The sequence below is a fragment of the Sminthopsis crassicaudata genome, chromosome 3 (genome assembly GCF_048593235.1).
Source record: "Sminthopsis crassicaudata isolate SCR6 chromosome 3, ASM4859323v1, whole genome shotgun sequence".
NCBI classification, from domain to species: Eukaryota; Metazoa; Chordata; class Mammalia; order Dasyuromorphia; family Dasyuridae; genus Sminthopsis; species Sminthopsis crassicaudata.
Window position 1 is genome coordinate 115,094,146 of NC_133619.1, and position 23,471 is coordinate 115,117,616.

Sequence of the window (23,471 nt, forward strand, 5' to 3'; positions counted from 1 at the left end):
AGATATAATCCTTGTAGAAACATTGCTGGATCAAAGGGTATTCAAAGTTTGATAACTTTTTGAGCATAGTTCCAAATTGCCCTCCAGAATGGTTGGATCTGTTCACAGTTCCACTAACAATGTACCAATGTTCCAGTTTTCCCTCATCCCCTCCAACATTTGTCATTATCTTTTCCTGTCATCTTAGCCAACCTGAGAGGTATATAGTGTTATCTCAGAGTTGTCTTAACTTTCATTTCTCTGATCAATAATGATTTTGAGCACCTTTTCAAATGACTAGAAATAGTTTCAATTTCTTCATCTGAAAATTGTCTGTTCATATCCTTTGACCATTTATCAATTGGAGAATAGCTTGAACTATTATAAATGAGTCATTTCTCTATATATTTTAGAAATCAGGTTTTTATTAGAACTTTTGAATGTAAAAATGTTTTTCCAATTTGTTATTTCCCTTTTTATCTTGGTTAAGATGACAGGAACAAATTAATAGCTCTTTTTGCTGTAGCTAGAAACTGGAAGTTGAATGGATGCCCATCAATTGGAGAATGGTTGGGTAAATTATGGTATATGAAGGTTATGGAATAATATTGCTCTGTAAGAAATGACCAGCAGGAGGAATACAGAGAGGCTTGGAGAGACTTACATCAACTAATGCTGAGTGAAATTAATAGAATGAATAGAATGCTGTATGAAGATGTATTCTGATGGAAGTGGATATCTTCAACATAAAGAAGATCCAACTCACTTCCAGTTGATCAATGATGGACAGAAACAACTACACCCAAAGAAGGAACACTGGGAAGTGAATGTAAATTGTTAGCACTATTGTCTATCTACCCAGGTTACTTATACCTTAGGAATCTAATACTTAATGTTCAACAAGAAAATGGTATTTACACACATATATTGTATCTAGGTTTTATTGTAACACATGTAAAATGTATGGGATTGCCTGTCATCGGGGGGAGGGAATAGAGGGAGGGGGGGATAATTTGGAAAAATGAATACAAGGGAAAATATTATAAAAAATTACTCATGCATATATACTGTAAAAAAAAATTCTAAATTAAAAAAAACAAAACAAAAAAAAAAATTCCTTCCTCCTCCACAGATCTGAGAGGTAAACTACCTTATGTTCTTCTAATGTGTTTCTTGGTGAAACCAAATATATCTAATATTCTTTCTTTGGGCCAAATCTGATGACAATAAGATTCACACAATATTCATTACCCTCCTTTCTTTCCCTCAATTATAATAGGTTTTCTTTGCCTTTTCCTGAGATGTAATTTCCCTCATTTTACTTCCATTTCCCCCCTTTTTTTTCCAGTATAATCCCTTTTCCACCCTTAGTTTCTTTTTTATATTATAACAGTAAAATTAGATTATACATGCACTCTCTATGTATACCCATAATAGAAATACAGTTCTCAAAAGTTCTTTTCTTTTTACCTTTTTATGTTTCTCTTGTGTTTTATATTTGGAGGTCAATTTTTTTGTTTAGCTCTGGTCTTTTCATCAGAAATAAAAGAAATTCACCTGTTTCATTGAATGTCCATCTTCTTCTCTGAAAGAAAATGCCCAGTTTAGCAGGGTAATTTATTCTTGTCTCCATTCCAGTTCTTTTGCCTTTCAGAATCTCAGATTACAGGCCCTTTGTTCCTTTAAAGTAGAAGCTGCTAAGTTCTTATTGTGGCTCCTTTGTATTTGAATTGTTTCTTTCTGGCTGCTTGTAATATTTTTTCCTTGGTCTGATAGTTCTGAAATTTAGTCAAGATATTCCTTGGGGTTTTAATTTTGGGGTCGCTTTCAGGAGGTGTTCAGTGAATTCTTTCAATGGTTATTTTACCTTCTGATTCTATGACACCTAGGCAGTTCTCTTTGATGATTTCCTGAAAAATAGTGTCTAGGCTCTTTTTTTCATCATGTTTTGCAGTTTTTCAATAATCATTAGATTGTCTCTCCTAGATCTATTTTCCAGGTCAGTTGTTTTCCCAATTAGGTATTTTACATTTTTTCCTTCATTTTTTTGGTTTTGCTTAACTGATTCTTGTCTCAATTAGTCATTCATTTCCATTTGTTTAGTTCTGAATTTTAGTAAATTATTTTCTTAATTTATTTTTTTATTTGTCCAATTTTTAAATGAGTTGTTTTGTTCTGTGGAATTTTTTTCAATTTCACAAATTCTGTTTTTTAAGGAATTATTTTCTTTTTCTATTTCACAATTTCTGTTATTAAGGAGTTATTTTCCTTTTCTGTTTCACAAGTTCTGTTTTTCTGGGAGTTGTTTTCTTTTTCCAGTTTTATCAAATCTATCTTTTAATGAGTTACATGTCTTTCCCAAATCCTTTTGCAATGTTTTCCTTTCCTTTCCTCATTTTTCTTTTAACTTTCTTTTAAGATCCTTTTAAATTTCTTCTAGGAGAGACTTGTGTGATTGGAACCAGTTACATCACTTTTGGGGGCTTCATCTGGAGAGGATCTGCTTTTTAAAGCATTTTTTAAAAACGTTAAGGTCTGCTTTTAGGGCAGGGGAGGTTTTCCAAGCTTCCTCTACAAGAGGTTGCAGCTGCGCTGCGTCAGTGCTGGCTGCATTAAGTCATTGTTCACTGACTTAAAGTGCTGGGTGGGCGTGGCATTTGGGAAGCCACTCTTTACCTTTTGTGTTTGTGTTAAATGTTTTATAACCTCTCTGCTGATCTACTGGCTTGCAACCAGGGCTGAGTAGCCAACAGTGCTGTAGATTCCTGTAGATTCCTCCCTGTAGATTCTCCACCACATGACCTCTGAACCACCCTAAGCAGTCTACATGCCCGGCTCTGTGCTGTTTGTGCTGGCATCTGTGCTCAACTCTTGGCCTGCCTCCCTCCATTCCTGATTGAAACAGACCTTTTCTGGTGATCTTCAAAATTACCTTCTGCTGGTCATTTATTGCACTCCCAATATTCCTGGCTTCTGCCAGTCCAGAACTAATTCAGAGACTGGATTTGCTAATTATTCTGAGGGTAGTAGGAGAAAGTCAGAAAGAATCATGTGTCATCTTCACCAGCTTGGCTCTGCCCTCAGAAGACAGCGGCAACCCCCATTTGTTCATTTTTTATAATAACATTCTTTTCGTAATGCTTTATGGTTGTGAAAAATGAAGTTTCTGAGGAATTAAACCTGTGTACCACTCAAAGAACTATGAAAGTCCATGGAATAAGTGGGAGCAACCAGTGATATTTTAAAAATGCTAAATTGAGGAGCAAAATAATGTCATCAAAGAAATATATAATTAATAAATGGAAAATGGTCCAGTCACATATTAAGGATTGATGGATAATATATTTGAAATATTGGCATCTTTTTAATGCTTAAGAGACTTAAAGGAAGATCTCTATAATGTTTAGTGGGATGTCTGAGGAGAATATATGGAAGAGCACAAATTGGAATTACACAGAATAGAGGAGCTATAACAGATCATTGGAGTAGGTTTAATGTTGACAAAATTCAGGAAAATCCAAAATAAAAATTTCAGATAAAGAAAGAAGACAAGTTATTTGCCCAAAGAAATAAAATTAGTAAATCACAGAGCTGAGACTCAAAACCATGATTCCTACTTCATCATTCAAAGATATTTCAAGGTTCTGTCATACCTCTTCTCATTTAAATGATGGTTTGACTAGAAATGCTGGCAGGATTGTCAGTTCCTTCAAAATGTATTCAAAAGTTATAAGTTTAAAATAATACCATTATGCTAAACAGATTTTGAAGAAAATTGTGTAGCTTTATACAATATTGTTATCTTCTAAGTAAGACCTGTTTAAGACTTACCACATTGTCACTGGTTTGCTTTTACACTATTGTGAAAGCAATGTGAAACACGATAAAAATGTGTTCTGGGTTCCTATATATTTGTACTCTGCCCTCTTCTTAAAATTCTTTTGATTTTTTTGTATTTTTTTTTCAGAACATTGAATTAAGATTCTAATTATCTTTGTGGTTATCTAGGTGACCAATAATTTTCAGATTTTCTAATTGTACTCTGTCCTCTGACTCTGTCACAGTAATCTTTTGGTGTCTTCTTGATAATAATGTGATAACTTCCATTTTTTTCATTAGGTAAAAATACCATAATTTCTATTTTTTGACATTTGGTCATATCAGCCATCTTCTGATTCTTTCTTGGAAGAAAGTATTTGTGATATGTAGATATGAAACTTCAGTGGAACACACTTATTTCTTGCTTCTGAACTCTTACTTCCATTTTTCATTGACTTTACCTCCTCTTTTTTTTAACAATGAACTCATCAAATTTAAAAATATTTGTTGATTTACCATAGAGGGACATACTTAATTCTTTGTTTAATTTCTCTGCTTCATCTAATACTACAAACATTGATCTACATTCAAGTTAACAAATGATTCTATGGTCTTATTAATGTGAATGTTCATTCCCACAAAGCAAATGACAACTAATTCATATCTACTAATCTTATATATCTCTTATCCATCACTTTCCAAAATTTTTCCATAGGCTGCGCACCGAACATGTTGAAACTTCCCTCAACCTCTCTTGGCATCATAAGGATTCAAATAGAACAAATTTCCTATCTAGATTTTATCTTTTCTTCTTACCACTTGGCCAATCCATCTGCTTTACTTGATAATGCTCATTTCCCTCAACATGAGCCTCTACTTTGTCTTCTGAGTCATATTCAATTTAAATTCTTCAGAAACTAGTGTTCTGTGACTCATATCCATACAATCCTGAAAGGCTGTCAGTATTGAGACTTTGTTTTCAGAAAGAGTTTAGTGTCTTCTAAAGAAGCCTGAAATTTTCCATGGACAATCTTAACTACTCTTCTCTTCCCATGAAATTCTGTATTTAATTTATTATCCATTCTCATTTTTGTTCAAGAAATTGTATATGTACATTTTTATACATATATTTGTGTATTTACATATATGTATATGAGTTTCATGGGTTGTCCATCTACTAATGTTGTAGATATTATATACTCTTGATATGCTTGTTTTTTTTTTTCTTATTTGAATAACTACATCGAACACTTTTTAATGGTTTAAAAACTATCCAGGAGAACCATAATTTTCTGGGTGTGATGAAACCCAATGTCACATGGAAATAGGAATATTTATAAAATCTCATTGTCTTTTAGGAATTTATTTTCAACATAATCTCTTCACTAGATCTCTTAATATTACATTTTTAATCATGTTTTGTAAAATTATTTCTCTATAGTTTGTCATTTACCTCATATTAATTAATCAGAGCTTCATTAAATTAATTATCTCTCATTAAATAAGCCAAGAAATAATGTGTAAATATGGGGGCTGGGAGATAGGGGGCATTTTATTCTAAGAGTTGCCTGTAAATTAGTATTTTACTCCACCTGTTTAAAAATATTGTCAATAAATAAGAGGGCCAGAGGGCTATCTTATTTTCTGTCTTTCAGGCAGTTTTATAATGTATAGATATTGCTTCTGTGGAATAGGACTTCTGAGAGCCTTTGTCATCCTCGCTTATACTTTTAACAAAGTTTTCTTAGAAATGTGTAATCATCTCAACATATAGTTTGGTTTTTTTTGCTCATTCTTAGTAATAAAATCTAAAATATTTTAAATATGATTTGATTTTCATATTTTGCTTTCTGCAATGCCTTCAGATTGAGTCACTTCCAGCAAGGTCCTCCTTTACATAAATTTAATATAGTCACATCTTTATTTTCTTGCATCCTCTGTAAGTAAACATGGAATTGTAAATGAATAATCCTGAATATGGTGGTTGAATTTTACTTAATGTTGAAAAAAGTTTTTTTTTATTTTTTTAATTGGAGATTTCTTTTCTATTTTTGTCAGTTTGTGATCCTGCTTCCAGTTTTATCTAAACATGTCCTTGAGATAACTTTGTCAAATTTCATATATTGCCAAAATTATTTTAAATTGATTGCATGACTCACTATTTCTTTATGTTATGATTCAATGCTCTTTTCCATCATTTATTTTATTTTTTGTAGGATTTTGTAAATTAATTTAAATTCTAAACTTGTATTACCTTTTGGTGTCATATTTCAGCCATCAAAAGTGTGCTAAGACAGTTTTCAGGCTTTTTGTCATCTTGTTATGGCACTTGATTGATATTGGTTGAAATGGCTTCATTGCAGTTGTTATCTATGTAATTTTATATCCATAACCCCTTTTTCACTATCAGTAATTTCTTTATCAGATTTGTTTAAATTGCAGGCCATCATCTTTTCCTTATTTTTGTTCTTCTAATTTTGTAGTAATTTTTATCTTTATTTTAGCAGGTCAGTGATCTGATAAGAGTACAGACAACTTGTACACTGTGATATTTGTTGCTTTCTATGTACAATACCTTCTAATTTTTTTCTTGAGATAAAGTGTTTATGTTGTATACACATAAGGCCTCTTTGGAATATATTGTTCTTTTTCTATTTTCATTCTTTATTTTTGATATATATTTCTCAACATATTTGTTAGCTTCACCTATTCCCATATTTGTATTAAAAATTATTTGGTTGCATAGTATGAGTTAATATAATTTGGAGAATCATATTCTTCAAGAAAATGTCATAATTTCATTTTTTGCAGCAGATTGTATACAAATTGCCATTATTTTTTTGTATATGTTATGTAACTATCATGAATACTGAAATATAAGATGGCCCACTATTCCATGGAATGCCATTTCTTTGTATGCAATAATATGCATTCTATTTTTGTATAAGTAACTAAAAAAAAAGCATAATAGTTCTGCCAACTCTTTTATTTGCATTTATAAGTAGACCCTTTGAACCATTTCTCTGTTTGGTTTATATTTTCTTCAGTCTTCTGGTTTCATTAACTTCCAACAATCATTTTCCCTCTTTTATTCCTCCCCAACACTGGGAGAAAAGAAAAGCAATACCTTTGTGTCTCTTGTGCATAGGCCAGCACAATGAGTTCCCACATTCAGATGTTTAAAAATGCATGGAATTGTAGGGCATTACCTCTCTTTTAAGAGGTCAGTAGGATTTTTAATGAAATTATTTGTACTAATGATTTTTTTGCAATTATATAAATTCATTTTTCAATTCTGTTCATTTTATTCTGTATCCATTCATATATCCATTCATGTTTTTCTAAAACCCTTCCTCCCTCCCTTCTTTCCTCCCTCCCTTCTTTCCTCCCTCCCTCCTTTCCTCCTTCCTTCCTCCTTTCCTCCTTCCTTTCTCCTTTCCTCCTTCCCTCCTCCTTCCCTCCTTCCCTCCCTCCTTTCCTCCTTTCCTCCCTCCTTCTCTCCTTCCCTCCTATTCTCTCCTTCCTTCCTTCCTTCCTTCCTTCCTTCCTTCCTTCCTTCCTTCCTTCCTTCCTTCCTTCCTTCCTTCCTTCCTTCCTTCCTTCCTTCCTTCCTTCCTTCCTTCCTTCCTTCCTTCCTTCCTTCCTTCCTTCCTTCCTTCCTTCCTTCCTTCCTTCCTTCCTTCCTTCCTTCCTTCCTTCCTTTCTCTTGTTTTGGTGAGGCAATTAGGGCTAATTGGCTTGCCCAGGGTCACACAGCTAGGAAGTGTTAAGTGTCTGAGAACAGACAGATTTGGGAGCAGGTCCTCCTGACTTCAGGGTTGGTGGTGCTATCCACTGTGCTATCTAGCTGCCCCACTTTTCATTGTTTCCTCAATTAATGGCATTCTCCTACTTTTAGTTCTTTTGCACTGGCAAAAAAAAAAAAAAAAAGCTGCTATAAATATTTTTGTACTTTTGGTCCTCATATCAAATTGTTTTGCATAGTACTTGGAGTATCCATAGTTCCATTAACAGAGAATTAATGTCTGTTTTCCTGCAGCCCCAAAACTTTGTCATTTTCATTGGGTATGATGGGTATGAACTAGAATCTAACAACTGATTTATTTTACATTGCCTAATTATTAGAAATTTGAAACTTTTTTTCCACAAGATAATTGATAGCTTGGATTCTTGCTTCAAAAATTTCTTGTTTATATCCTTTGATCATTTATCTATTGGTTGAAATTCTGTATGGCTTCATTGCAATTGGTATCTATGTAATTTTATTACATTAAGGAATTGAGGTTAAGGAATGGCTTTTATTGTTACAAATTTGAATCAGTTCCTTACATATTTTGGAAGTGAAACCTTTAAAACTTTCTGCAAAGATTTTTGCCTTTATAATATGTTTCCTTTGGCATTAGTTGGTAGTGCAAAAGGGTTTTATTTTTTAATATATGTGATAAAATCAGTTCATTTTATTGTCTGTGATTGTCTCTCTTCCTGACTAATTCATTAACTCATCTACTATCAGAAATTTTTCATTTGTTACTCTAATCCTAGCAGCAGGAATAAAGCTCTGGGCCTGGAGTTAGGAAAATCTGAGTACAAATTTAAGCTAAGACACTACCAGCTAGGTGAAACCAGACAAATCATTTAAGCTCTGTTTTCCTCAGTTCCCTCTTCTGTAAATTGGGGTATAAATAAACACCCATTTCCATGGGTGAAGGTAAAGTGAGTGAACATATGTAAAACTTTTCTAAAACTTAAGTGCTATATAAATACTATCATCATCATCATGATGTCCTGCTACATTTGCCAAATGTTAGCAAATATTTTTCATTTTCACTAACTTGGATTTGAAGTAAATCATTCATATCCTTATGAATTATTTGGCATTTAACTTATGCTAACACTATCTTGATTTAGATAGCACTGCCTATATTTATACCTGTGTTCAGAGAAGACACAAAAATGTACATATGTATATATGTATATATATACATACATATGTTTGATTAATAAATGACTATATATATGAATAATGTCCTAACTTCTAAATATCAAGGTAAATGGCTTAGTGGGTAGAGTGCTGGATCTGGATCTGGAGTGAAAAGAAATCTTCTTCCTGAGTTCAAATATGAACTCAGACATTTACTAACCATGTGACCTTGGACTTAATCCTGTTTTCCCAGTTTCTTTATTTGTAAAATGAGCTGGAGAAAGAAATGGCAAACTATCACAGTATTTTTGTCAAGTGTCTAGATGCAGTCATGAAGAGACAGAAATGACTGAAAACAACTAAATGACAAAAAGAACCCCCAAGTAGAATTTCAAGGTCCTCAGTTGTAGGAACCATAGCATGTTCCCTTGAGTGTTTTTAATATTTAGAACAATGTCTTTACTCAGGGTTTTATCCTGATATAACTTATGGGCAATGGAAAATGATTCAATTATCAAATAATTCAGGACCCTGTGGTTCTAATGTAGTAGATATATCTCTCCAACTGATGAAGGGTTAGATAAATTCAGTCTCTAAGTTTTAATTTTATGACTGCTACAGAGAAAAATCTAATTGTATTTCTATCCTTTCATTCTATTGTAATACAAAGCTGGTATCCCTTCTTCTATCATCAAAAAATAATAATGAAATTAAATGAAACAAAAAGTACACCAATATAATATTGTTTATATGAGAATGAAAACAACTAGAAAACAGTCCCTGGCACCATGCAAAGAGAATGATGGCTTTTATAATCATGGTTGTGTTCATGTACCGTTACCAGTTGGCAATACAATTGATGTAAAATGTATGTTTCTACTTCATAAGTAGAAGAGGTTGTATAGTCCATTAAAGATCTTAATTATTTTACTCTAGAGTTTTGGGAAAATGCTTGGGCAAACCTATTTTATGGAATATCACACACGGTCCATAGTCATAACATAATACAATAAAGTTTATGGTATAGTTAACTGCATAAATAGTGCTTAGGCAGAAATACTATGGTGCTTAGAATTTCACATGGGGCAAAGGACACCTGTGGTCTGTCTCATTTAAACTAGAGAAAAATTAATATTTCAAAAATGATAATAGGTTATAATTTTAGAAAAGATATTTTAAGTACAACATTTTTGACCAAACTTTTTTTTTTAAACCAAGGGATTATGTCCATACATTCAGGGTCAGAAGAACCTTCAAGAATCACTTAGTCTAATACTTTTATTTTATAGGTGAGGATGGATAGCAGTGGAGTTGTGATTTACCAAATGTTTCATGCTATTAAACAAAAGAAAAGCCACAACAGAATTCAAATCTAGATCATCTGAGTCCAATTCTAAAATTTTGACTCTTTCATTCAACTGCCCTTTTTCCCTTTTTCTCAAATACTTGAGTACCAAGAGTATTTGATTATAGGTTCCCTGCTTTTCAATGAGCCCAAGTACTGTTATATGTGTGTACAATAATAACAACATGAACAAAAACACCAAAATTTCAAATAAATATGAAACAAAGTGCTGGGAAGACCCAGAAAAATAATATCCTCCTTACTTGAACAAAAAAAAGAATTATCAGATTTATAAGCATCAGAATGAATCTGCTATGTTTTTCCAAAATGTAAGAACTACAAGATTGCCCATAGGACAGTAAAAGTGACCCATTATCAGCTGGACTAATTCTATCCTTGATATTGCTCAATTTTTTTTAGAAAGTAATATCTAAATTACTACTTGTCACACCTTTTTATCCTTTCTATATTCTGTAGGAACTATCTTTTCAAATTTCATGAGACACATGTTTTCCATCTTATCTCATTCTCTGACAGATGTTACTTTCTGTGTATACTAAAGAGATATCCTAAAGAGATCATAAAAGAGAGAAAAGTTCACACATGTGCAAAAATGTTTGTGGCAGCCCTTTTTGTACTGGTAAGGAACTACCAATTGAGTGGATGCCTATCAATTGGGGAATATCTGAATAAGTTATGGTGTATGAATGTTAAGGAATATTATTGTTGTATAAGAAATGATGAGCAGACTGATTTCAGAAAATCCTGAAAAGACTTAAATGGACTGATGCTGAGTAAAGTGAGCAGAACCAGGAGAACAATGTATACAGTAACAAGATTATGTGATAATCAACTGTGTAGACTTGGCTCTTTTCAATAATGCAGTGATTCAAAACAATTTCAATAGAATTGTGACGGAAAGTTGTAGCTTTGTTAAAAGAAATAATGTGAAGGATTTGAGAGATGTTGCAAAGGTGAAATTGACAACACATTGGATTGCGGAGAGGTAAGAAATAGTGAGAAATCCAGGATGATCCTTAGGTAGCAAACCTGATGGATTAGGAGGATGTCGTTGCTTTCTATAGTAGTAAAGAAGGTAGGATAGGAAAAGAGAGGACTTAGGAGGAAAGAGCATGAATTTAATTTTGAAAATATTGACTTTAGGAAGACTGTATATCCAGCTGGAAATTCTTAAAAATAGCTAGAAATGCTAGATTAGAGGTCAAAGGACAGACTTGGGGCAGAACAAGTAAATTTGAGAATCATTAGCATAGAGATGGTAATTAAATTCATAGTAGCAGATAAGCTCACCAAATGAAGTAAAAGAGAGGGAAAACAGAAGAGGGCCCAGAAAAGAACCCTGAGTGACATCTATGATTTGATGACATGATCTGGAGTAAGATATAGCAAAGGAAAATAAGGATGGTCAGATTGCAGCAGGAAAAACAGCAAAGAGTGATATCTTGAAAGCATAGAAGAGAGTATAAAAAATGAGAGAGTAATAACTATCAAAAGCTGTGAAGAGGTCAATGAGAATGAAGATTGAGAAAACATTTGATCTGATAACTAAGATTAGTCATTTTGAAGAGAGCAATTTCAATGGAAAAATAAGGTGGGAAGCTAGTGTATAGTTTTAAGAAAATGAGAGAAGATAAAGATAAGTCATCTATTATAGATAGCCTTGTGAAGAGTTTAACTACAAAGATCAGAAGAGATATGGGACTATGGTTAGCAGGGTTGGAAGGGTCAGGTGAGGATCTTTTTTTTTTTTTTTTTTTTTTTTTTTTTAAGATTAGGGAAAGAAGGGCATTTTGAAGGCAGTAGGAAATAGCCACTAGAGAGAGAAAGATAAAGAATAAATTAAAGTGGGCATGATAGAGGAAGAAATCTGTTGGAGGAAACAGGATGTACTAGAATCACTTAACACTTGAGTGATAGGAGATGAAGAGATGGAGAATGACCTCACTTTTTTCTGTAACATGAGATTTTTTTCAACACTGTTGATTTCTTTCCCTCCTTCAAATACATTGTAAATTTGTCCTTCAGTGCCTTGACAATTGTACCAATTATAGCAATCATTTATTATATATACATTTGGTCTGTCTATAATGCCACCTACCTTGTAATCATCCATCATCCTTATACAAAAGATTTTACAAGATCATGAGATCATAAATTTAAACCAATGCTGCCTTTGGCCTCCATCTTTTTAAAATTTTTATTTGTTTTTAATTTATGGAATAAAATGTAATGCTGGAGAAACTGAACAAGACAGAGATTAGAGAGTATTCAATACAGAATTTATTAAATGGAGAGATTTACTGGGACAAAATGGATCCATGGTTGGTCCCAGGGCTGAACGAGAATTATTGTCTCAAAGAATCCAACACTGAATATGGGATACAGGATTTTTTAATAGGGTGACAAGAACAATGAAATAATGGGGGAGGTACCTGGATGGGGATGACCTAAGGTGGGGGAGGCACCTAGGATAAAATATGGAGGGAGGTACTAGAGGGGCTCCTAATATTCTAAGGATGTCTAAAATGGATAAAGACCTTTTTCCCATCAAACATTAAGAGGGAATAAGTATAGCCTAAGGTCTAAGATATAAAACCTTTATCCTAACATTCAAAGGGAATGGTTATAACCTGAGGCAGAGTAACTGAATAGGACAATTAGGGAAACTGGGTCAGGACATTAAAAGAGAACTGTGGCACAACAAAAACAAGCATTTCCATAACATAATATAACAGCACAATATAATTTTTAAAAAGTGATTACAACATATGAAGCTACAAATCTATTAAGTACAACTTGCTATTCTTTTTAAAATATATAATAGTTATTATGTAAATTTCTTCTTTTTTTGTTTTTTTCTCCCCTCACCCTCATGGTCCTAGAGTTGACTACCATTAGAAACAAATGTGTATATGTGTCTACACATTTTAAGCTTATTTTAGTTTCATTGTTATGGTGATTGATTTATATTGATTAATTTTAAAAATTGACTTTTGTTTTAATGGATTTACCTCTATTACTATTAGATAAATGAAAGGAATTAGAAAATTCTATTCAAAAGCAGAAGGGCATAGAAGATTAGAGGTTGGGCAAAGAAGGACAATAAGGGGACTGATATATTTAGTGATGCTCCACATCATGTAGTGCTATTTAATGAGCATTATATTACATTTTAACAGGTGATTGAAAGTATTTAGAAATTTTTAGACTGTTATTGTCACCCCTCTTATCATCTCTTCTAAACATTAAAAAACCCATTGACTTACAACCTATTCTCTTAGGCTATAATCAATAATTTTAAAGCAATATAGTAGTATATTGGATAGTGATCTGACCTCAGATGTAGGATGACCTGTGTCATCTGCATATATTAGTTACATTACCCTAGGCAAATCATTTAACTTTTTAGTCTCCCTGGAAGCTATTTAAGACTATAGATTGTAAATGAATTGTCAATCAGCATGGTTAGTGGAGATCTCATCTCCAGGAGGTATATTACATAGATGAAATCATAGATCCAGAAAATATAAAAACTTGTTTATTTTTTGCCTTTCCACACCTATTTACTGGAATTTTATACTAAGATAATATATAATAAGGCTTATACTAGAAATCTAGAAAAATGTGGATACTGAAAATATGCTATGTTCTTTCAAGTTTCTTTTCCATTCATTCTCAAAAAAATTTCTTCATTCCACAGATGATTTTAGAGCAAAGGTTTGGGGTAAGGGAATAAATGGGTATCTGGATGAAGTTGTTTGGTATAAAAGGCAATGATTTCATAAAGGGTCCTTATAGATATTCTAGCTTCTTAACTTAAAAGTGAAGAATCTGAGGCTCATAGAAAGGTCACATGATCATTTCTGAATTCCAATCCAAAATGACTGAAAGTTTAATGAAATAATCTTTCTTGTGGAAAGCACAATAAAATCCAGTTCCTTCATGTGGTTTTCTGTGAACCATCTTTTTTTAGAAACATCTTCCTTTGATCTTTTGATCAAAACTGATACATCAGTTTTTATTCTTCTCTGGGTAATTTTTGATCACTGATCATGGTCTGTCATTTATAGCTAAATACATTTCTAATAGAATTTTTCCCCAAATATATATATTAAGATAACTTTTAGCATTCATTTTTATAATTTTACAAATTATTCTCCCTCTCTTCTTTCCTCTTTTCTGAAAATAATAGGTAACTTGATATGGATTTATGCATATGCTACCATGTAAGCATATTAGTCACAATTGGGAAAGAAGAAACATATCAAAAGGGAAAAATCCCACAAAAAAGAATAAATTAAGTGAAAAAAGTATGCTTCAATCTTTTCTTTGAAAAGTTTACAGCTTTCAGAGACTATCATTTCCTTATCTGGATAGGGATTAACATTTTCCTTTATGACCTTTGTATTTGTCTTGGATCATTGTGTTACCAAGCAGCTGATATTGTACAAGCACAAGTACAATTTTCTCCTGGTTCAACTCATTTCACTTTGAATCAGTTTACACAAATCTTTCTAGGGTTTATTTATTTGCCTACTTTTTTTTTTTTTCCTGAAATCTTTCTATTCATCATTTCTTACTGTATTATAGTACTCCATTATATTTATTACCACAACTTGTCTACCCATTTCCCCAACTGATAGGCATCCCTCAATTTCTAATATTTGCTTCCATGAAAAGGACTTCTATAGATATTTTTTGCACATGTAGATCCTTTCCCTTTTTTGGGGGGATATAGATCTATTAGTGACATGAGTGGGTCAAAGGATATGGGCAGCTTGGTTGCTTTGGGGCATAGTTTCAAATTGTTCTCCAGAATAATTGGAGTAGTTTATAACTTCACAAATAGTGCATTTAGTGTCTCAATTTACACATTCTCTTTAACATTTAGCATTTCCTTTTTTTGTCATATTAGCCACTCTGATAGGAGTGAAGTCTTAAACTTAAAGTTATTTTAATTTGCATTCTCTAATAAGTGATTTAGAGCACTTTGATCATCTAAAAATTGCCTATTCATATCTTTGGACCATTTATCAATTGAGCAATGTCTTATATTCTCATGTTTCACTTAGTTCTCTATAAATTTTAGAAATGAAGGTTTTATCAGAAATCCTTGTTGTAACAATTGTTTCCCATCTTTCTCCTTTCCTTCTAATCTTGATTGCATTTGTTTTGTTTATATAGCTTTTTAATTTAATATAATCAAAATTACCTATTTTACATTTCATAGTGCTCTTTATCTTAGTCATGAATTCTTCTCCTACCTATACGTCTAACAAGTAGACCCTTCCTTGCTCTTCTAATTTGCTTATGATATCATCTTTTATGTCTAAATCATACACCCATTTTGACTTTATCTTGATATATGGTGTGAGATGTTAGTCTAGTTTGTGTCCTATTGTTTTCCAGTTTTCTCAGTAGTTTCTGTCAAACAGTGAGCTCTTATCCTAAAGATTTAGGCCTTTGTTTTAATCAAGTACTAAGTTACTATGATCCTTGACTATTTTGCCTTGTGTACCTAATCTACTCCACTGATCAACTGCTCTATTTCTTAGCCAGTAACAGATAGTTTTGATGATTACTTATTTATAATGTAGTTTGAAATCCGGATTTGCTAGCCCACCTTTAGACATTTTAAAAAATTTCATATATATATATATATACATATATATATATATACATATATATACACATATATACATATACATGCATACATATACATATGTATGTATATATGTACATATGCATATATACATATATATGTAAGGATTATAAATTATTAGAGATGATATATAGCTAATAATACATAAAATATACATTTTGCTTCATAATTTACATAGCTTTTCCCACAAAGTATCACTTTTCTTGCTATAACCTTGTGAGATAGGTAAATTACTAGAAAATTTAAATATTTCCAAAAAGTCTATTAATTCTTTTAAAAAATTACAAATGACTTGTCAAATGAGATAATAGAATATGTGGTGGTGGTGGGGAGTTTGTCATGGGCACCTTTCATGGGCAGTTAACTTAACAAAACATAGCCCAATATTCTCAATAATACTTCCTAAAACTTTGAGAAAACACTGGCGTAATATAATCTCCCCTTAGAAAGAGAGACTAATGGGGAAAAGCAAGTTAAGTCTGTTGTACTTCAGCAATGATTAAAATAGCTATAAGTAAAATAGTGCAGTTCATAAATCAAGTTTGCTAACTAAAACAACGGAAACTGTACTGTCTGCAAAGGAAATCTCACTCTAAACAATGTGGCCACTCTACAAAAAATACACACATAAAACGAAAGGAAATCACTGAGGTAATTAAACATGGACATACTGACTCACAATAACACACCCAGCTGGATGTCCAGATGCTTGAGGAAACTGGTGGTTCTTGATCTTAGGGAGTGCCTAATTAGAATACAGGCAAGAAAATGTTCTTCCACATTCCTTGAGAGAAAAAAAAAAAAAAAAAAAAAAAAGACCTAAAAGAGAATCAGCTTTTATGATATCTCCAAAAGTGTTGACAAATATTTCTAAAAGTTCAAATAATCAAATAGAAAAATATAGTTCATTTGGAGTTCAACTACCAGTTAAACTTTATTCAGTGAATATATTCATATTTACCTTGATTTTTGAGTGTGGCACTAAGAGCTACATCCTGCAATCTGGTGTGTGAATGTGAGTGTGTGTGTGTGTGTGTGTGTGTGTGTGTGTGTGTGTGTGTGTGTGTGCTCCTAAACTACTACATAGGAATCAAAAAGGACATACTTGGTATACATTTGTGTTCAATAAATTCAATTAAATAAACAACAAGATTTTGCTATATTATAGCTCAGTATTTACCAAAAAGCAAGGTAAGTGATATAAATATAAAATTGTGAAAAAGATATTCCTTGCTCTTAAAGATCTTACATTCTGTTTTTCTTTCATTTTTCTCTTACAAAAGCCTTGGTAAGTAATACACCTTTTTTAGGATTATGGATACTTCAGAACTGCTGTATCACATAGATTTTGTATAGAATTTCTCTGTTTTGTATTATGGAGTCATCCTCATATTACAAAATGATATGGCTTAGTTGAACCCAAAGGTAAGTCTTATATAGTCTAATACTTATGAGATTTATTTAAATTTTATAATTTTAAAATTTTATATAAATTTTAAAATTTATGATATCTACTATATCATGATGATATGATATCACATGATATTTACTAGCAAAAGCAAGAGAAATAAGGCACTTACCTAGTTTGAAGTTGGGAAAAATGTGTCTTCAATGTCTTAATATTTTAAGGGAATAATTTTGACACAAAATAAATAATTTCCTGTATCCTCTTTTTGTTCCTAAGCTAAACTATATGTAAAGCTGGATTGTCTAAATGATCAATATAATTTCATTATAGATTTCTGGATAATATACAATATTTTCACTCATTTAGCATTTATTTAGAACCTATTAAGACTGTGGAAATACAAAGAAAGACAAAAGTTACTCCCTTAAATGGATGGATAATATACAAACAAATATGGACAAATAAGCTATGTACAGGATAAACAGGAAATAATTAACAGGAAGGCACTGGAATTACAAGGGACTGGGAGAGGTATCCTGTACAAGGTGGTATATTAGCTAGAACTTTAACGAAGCCAGAGAAGTCAATAGGAAGTGATGAAGAGAGAGGTCCAAGTATAAGAGACAGCCATTGAAAAAGCCCAAAGAGAGATTAAGTGACTGGGTGTCCTGTTCAGTGATTAGCTAGAAGTCCAGTCCAGTGGGAATGGGGAGGGGGTTATTATAAAGTATAAGAAAACTGTTAAGGTAAATGTCATGGGGCAAATCAAAGAGAAGATCTTATATTTTATTTTGGAGATATAAGGACCAACTGACATTTATCATGTGTATGTGTGAGTGTGAGTGTGTGTGTGTGTGTGTGTGTGTGTGTGTGTGTGTGTGTGTGTGTGTGTGTGTAGAGAGAGAGAGAGAGAGAGAGACAGAGAGACAGAGAGAGAGACAGAGACAGAGTCAGAGAAAGAGAGAAATACAGAGAAAAAGAGAGAAAGACAGAAACAGAGACAGAAACAGACACAGAGAAAGAGAAAGAGACAAAAAGAGACACAGAGACAGACAGAGAGAGACAAGGAGACAGAGACAGAGAGACAAAGAGACAGAAAGAGAGACAGAGACAGAGAGAGACAGAGAGACATACAGAGAGACAGAGACATACAGAGAGACAAAGAGACAGAGTCAGAGACAGAGAGAAATACAGAGAAAAAAAGAGAAAGACAGAAACAGAGACAGAAACAGACACACAGAAAGAGAAAGAGACAAAAAGAGACACAGAGACAGGGAGACAGAGAGAGAGAGAGACAAGGAGACACAGAGAGAGAGACAGAGAGAGACAGAGAGACAGAGAGACAGAGAGACAGAGACAAAGAGAGAGAGAGAGAGAGAGAGAGAGAGAGAGAGAGAGAGAGAGAGAGAGAGAGAGAGAGAGAGAGAGAGAGAGAGAGAGAGAAGAGAGAGAGAGAGAGAGAGAGAGAGAGAGAGAGAGAGAGAGAGAGAGAGAGAGAGAGAGAGAGAGGAGGGTGAGATGTTCTTAACTGAACCTTATGAAAATGACTGCTGGATAAATGAAGAATGGAATAGAATAAAAAGCAATTGAAGCCAGCAGACCCACCTGCAATAGTTCAGGCATAAAAACTTTTTAAAAATTTTGTTTATGTAGTTCTTGGGTTTGTTTTGGCAGGTGTATTCCTAGGTATGAAATAATGCTGGCCTGTCCTACAGTAGTAGTCACATCAAAGAAGAGAAGAGGATTTGTCTAAGAGTTGCCACAAAGATAAAATTAACTTTGCAGAGGAAAACACAAATATCTAACTTTCTTGGAACCATGGAAATGGGATTAAATTATTTTGTGACACAACACATATGCTACCTATCATATAAGTGTTCTACCATTTCTTGATATCGATTATCTTGGTTGTTAATATTAATGAACTATAAAATAAAATAACCCTTTGATCTCTTTCATGGTATAATTTAGTATTGATTTTCTAATGGTAGTGTTTAATTAGCAGAAATTTTAGGTTTGGAAGTACATATGCATAATACATATACATGTATACACACACACACACACACACACACACACACACACACACACACATATATATATATATATATATATATATATATATATATATATATATATATATATGTATATACCCACACACATACCCACACACCCACACAAAGAAATATACAGAGACAGTTCTGCTCTATCAATTCTTTAAAATCACTGTGATATACAAAATCATGCAATAAAAGTTGCAGGAGCTACTTATCAAAAATGAGATTGGGGCAGAAGAAAATATCAGTGACCCATTTTTTTAAAATTACGAAATAGCACAGTGTTATGCATTATATATTCTTTTTAAACATATATAAAAACTACAATAAATAGTGGTGAGTTCCATGATCTCCAGCTGCTCCACAATCATTGTTTTAGTTCTCATGTGGACAGGGCTGGCAAGCTCAATTCACTAAAGACAAGAAGGCAAAACTTTGATGGACTGAAGCTCCTGGGGCTAAGATCTCAGCCAAGGTTGAAGATGGAGTAGGGCATAAAAAGCTGCCAGCCCTTCTCAGCTTAGAGATTCCTTCTATCCCTGAAGATAAACAACAAATATGGTATTTCACCATGAAAAAGCCTTAGATTTGCTTGTAGAAATGGGGATAGAAAGGATTGGCAGCTTGTAGATTTGTATTATTCAATCTGGCAGATCGAGATATGTGAGCAATTGAGGGAATTGATATATATTTGACATATGACATTTTTATGATTGGTTCATCTCTGTTTAGCAGGATTCAGTTTTCTTTTTCCTCACAGAAAAAAAAAATCTCATGTAAATATGTGTGATATTCAACTTATATATAAAATTATTCCCTCAAAAATCAATTGTATTTGAACAAAATCACATTTTCAAAACAAGTCTAGAAGAATTGATTGTGTTTAAGGGTGTGTATTTGTATGCATGTATTATATATATATATATATATATATATATATGTATGAATATATGTGAAAACTATGTGTGCACATATACATATATGCTATTGCATCTTTTAAAAGATTAAGGATTTTTGTAGGTGTAGGTATTACTGCCACTGATTGAAATCTGTTTTTAACTTTTGTTAAGTTGTAATAGTTGAAAAATTAATTATCCTATAGCCAATTTTGTGATGAACCTCTCTGAAAGTAGTGAGTTTGCATCTTGGAAAACAGGAATTTGTCAATGTCTTCTAGCTTGGCTGGACTTTCCACATCTTAGAATCCATTCAGGAATAGCTGAGTGAGTAAGGTCACTTCATTCTCTAATTGCCTTTTTTATGAGAATTATAACATTCAATCTGTCTACTTCATAGAACCGTGGGGAGTAAAGTGCTTTTTAAATCTTAAGACTTCTATTTCATGTGGTGGTATTTTAATGGAATTTCAGGAATCTTTAGTTTAGATATAGAAGGAGTGGTCGAAGATGTCTTGGTCTGATGCCTTCATTTTATGCTTGAACCATAGAGGATTTAAATGATTTGTGTAATTATGAAGTACCAGAATCTGATGACAAACTCAGATTCTCTGGCTCTAAATCAAGTCTGCCTCTTAATATTGGTAACTTATTGTTTTATAATCTTAAGATTTTTTTTGACAAGACAAGTGGAGTTAAATTACTTGGCCAGGGTCACATAGCTATTAAATCTTTGTATGTGAGACTGGATTTCAACTCACATCCTCTTGATTTCAGGGCTTAAACTCTATTTATTGTGCCATCTAGCTGCCCCATCTTAAGACTTTCAAAGCACTTTTCTTAACACAGGTCTATGATGTAGTTAGCATGAATATTATAATCCCCAAAACTGAGAACTAGAAAAAAGAAATTATCTTTCTTCCTTCTTTCCTCTGTTCTTCCCTCCTTCTTTTCCTCCCTCCCTCCCTACCTCCTTCCCTGAAGTTTCTTCCTTTACTTCATCCTCTATCAGACATAGCTTTGAAGGGAAACAACTGGACTAGTTGAAGTGACTATGTCTATTGGGAAAAAAAAAAAAAAAAACACACCCTAGATATCCATGAACGCATAGACAAGTCATCCAAGGAAAGAATATACTTTGAGGAATAAGATCTCTGGGATGTTGGAGAAATGGGTTTTGAGAAAAGACTCTAGAAAACTGAGTACCTCAACCAACAAAAATGATGAATTCAACAAGACCTAAGTGATGACTCTACATAGAGAGAAAAAACTTCAAGGTTCTTCAATATCAAGAATTGTGGAGTAAATAAAATGAAATAAACCAGGTAACAAAGGGCAGAGCTGAGATCTGAGTCCAGACTCATAATGGAACACTGGAAAAAGCACAGGCTTTAGATTCAGAGGATCTGGCTTCAATCATTTTGATGTTACTAGGAGCAAATTATTTAATCTTGTTGATTTTCGCATCAGTAAAATGAAGCAGTTGGCCTACATGGCCTTTGGACTTGCATCAAGGTTTAGATCTGTGATTCAATAGCCCCCAACATAATGATTTTTTGTTATATCTCACTGTATCAAGAAATAAAAATAATAGTAATAAAGAAAGATTGTCATGTAGCAATTGTCTTGTGGTTTTCATATGAGAACATTATATTCTAAAAATACATTTAAAAATAATATAAATATTTTATTTTTTCAATTATGTGAAAAATGACATTTTTTTATTTTGAGATTTAAATGATTTCCCTCCATAAAATATTTTTTTGAATTGACATGGCACTCAATAAGTAGAATAATTTAGGTAGAATAGACATATCATTCTATTGGCTCAGACTACCCAGGAGCAATTAATATTTCTCCAATTGTTTAGAATTTTCATTTGTGTGAATAGTATTTTCTAATAACATTGATATAGTTCTTAAGTTTGTATTGGCAGGTAGATTCCCAAGTATTTTATACTGTTTAAAGTTATTTTAAATGGAAAAATCTATCTCTTGCTGGCCTCTCTGTTGGTAATATATATATATATATATATATATATATATATATATATATATATATATATATATATATATATATATATACATATATATATATATATATACATATATATATATATATATATATAATGCTCATCATTTATATGGGTTTATTTTATATCCTATAATTTTCTAAAGTTGTTTATTATTTCAAGCAGCATTTTAGTTGATTTTCTAGGATTCTCCAAATCTACCATCTTATCATCTCCCAACATTTATAGTTTTATTGTCTTATGACTTATTCCACTTCTTTAAAATAAATTTTATTCTCCTATTGCTATAGCTAAGACCTCTAGTACAATATTGAATAATAGTGGTGATAATGAGCATTCTTCACTCCTGATCCTATTGGAAAGGCTTCTAGCCTTATTCCCTACTATAGATAACGCTTGCTTATGGTTTTAAGAAAATACTACTTATCATTTTAAGAAAAGCTCCATTTATTTCTATGCCTTCTAGTGTTTTTAATAGAAATGGATGTTGTATTTTGTCGAAAGCTTTTTTTTTTTTTTTTTTTTTGCTTCTATTGAGATAATTATATAATTTTTGCTGGCTTTGTTATTGATATGGTCAATTATGTTGTTAGCTTTTCCTGATATTGATTTGAAAAATATCTATAGATGTACATAGGCATGCATATGTAGGGTAGTTATCATGTTCCCCACTTACACATGAGATAACTGAAAGCCAGAGAAATTAAGTGACTTCTCAAATCCCATAGCTAATACATGCTGTAGTAAGAATTGGAAGACTAGCACCATTCTTGTTTACAAGATATCACACTGACATTTTTTAAATCCTTTTATTCTATTTTATTAAATTTGATAAAGTAAATTGTATTTAGTAGAATAATATTTAAGTAATTTGAAACAATACCATTTAAGTATAAAATAACCTGGTACAAGTTATCATAGTGAACATTATTATATATGTCCTTTGGACAATATATGGAAGAATCTTTGGGAAATCATTTTTCTGCTTACCATCCTCATAGAATAAATTAGAAAACAATAATATCAAGAGCTAATATCTTAAAGGAAGAGAACTAGTATTAAACTCTTCCTTTAAGGAAGAGAACTAGTATTAAACTTTTCTAAATTACATATATATATATATATATATATATATATATATATAATTTAGTATGAATGCTCTCCTCAACAATTCAGGTTACAATGCCTCTAGACTTTAGTAGATGGTATTGAAGGTTGGGTATGGTCAAAAAAAAAAAAATTCATTGGCTTAGCCAATGTAATGCTGTTGTTTTCTTCTTTGTTTTCAAAAAGACTTCAAAATGGTACCATGGTGATGTCTTGACTTGTGT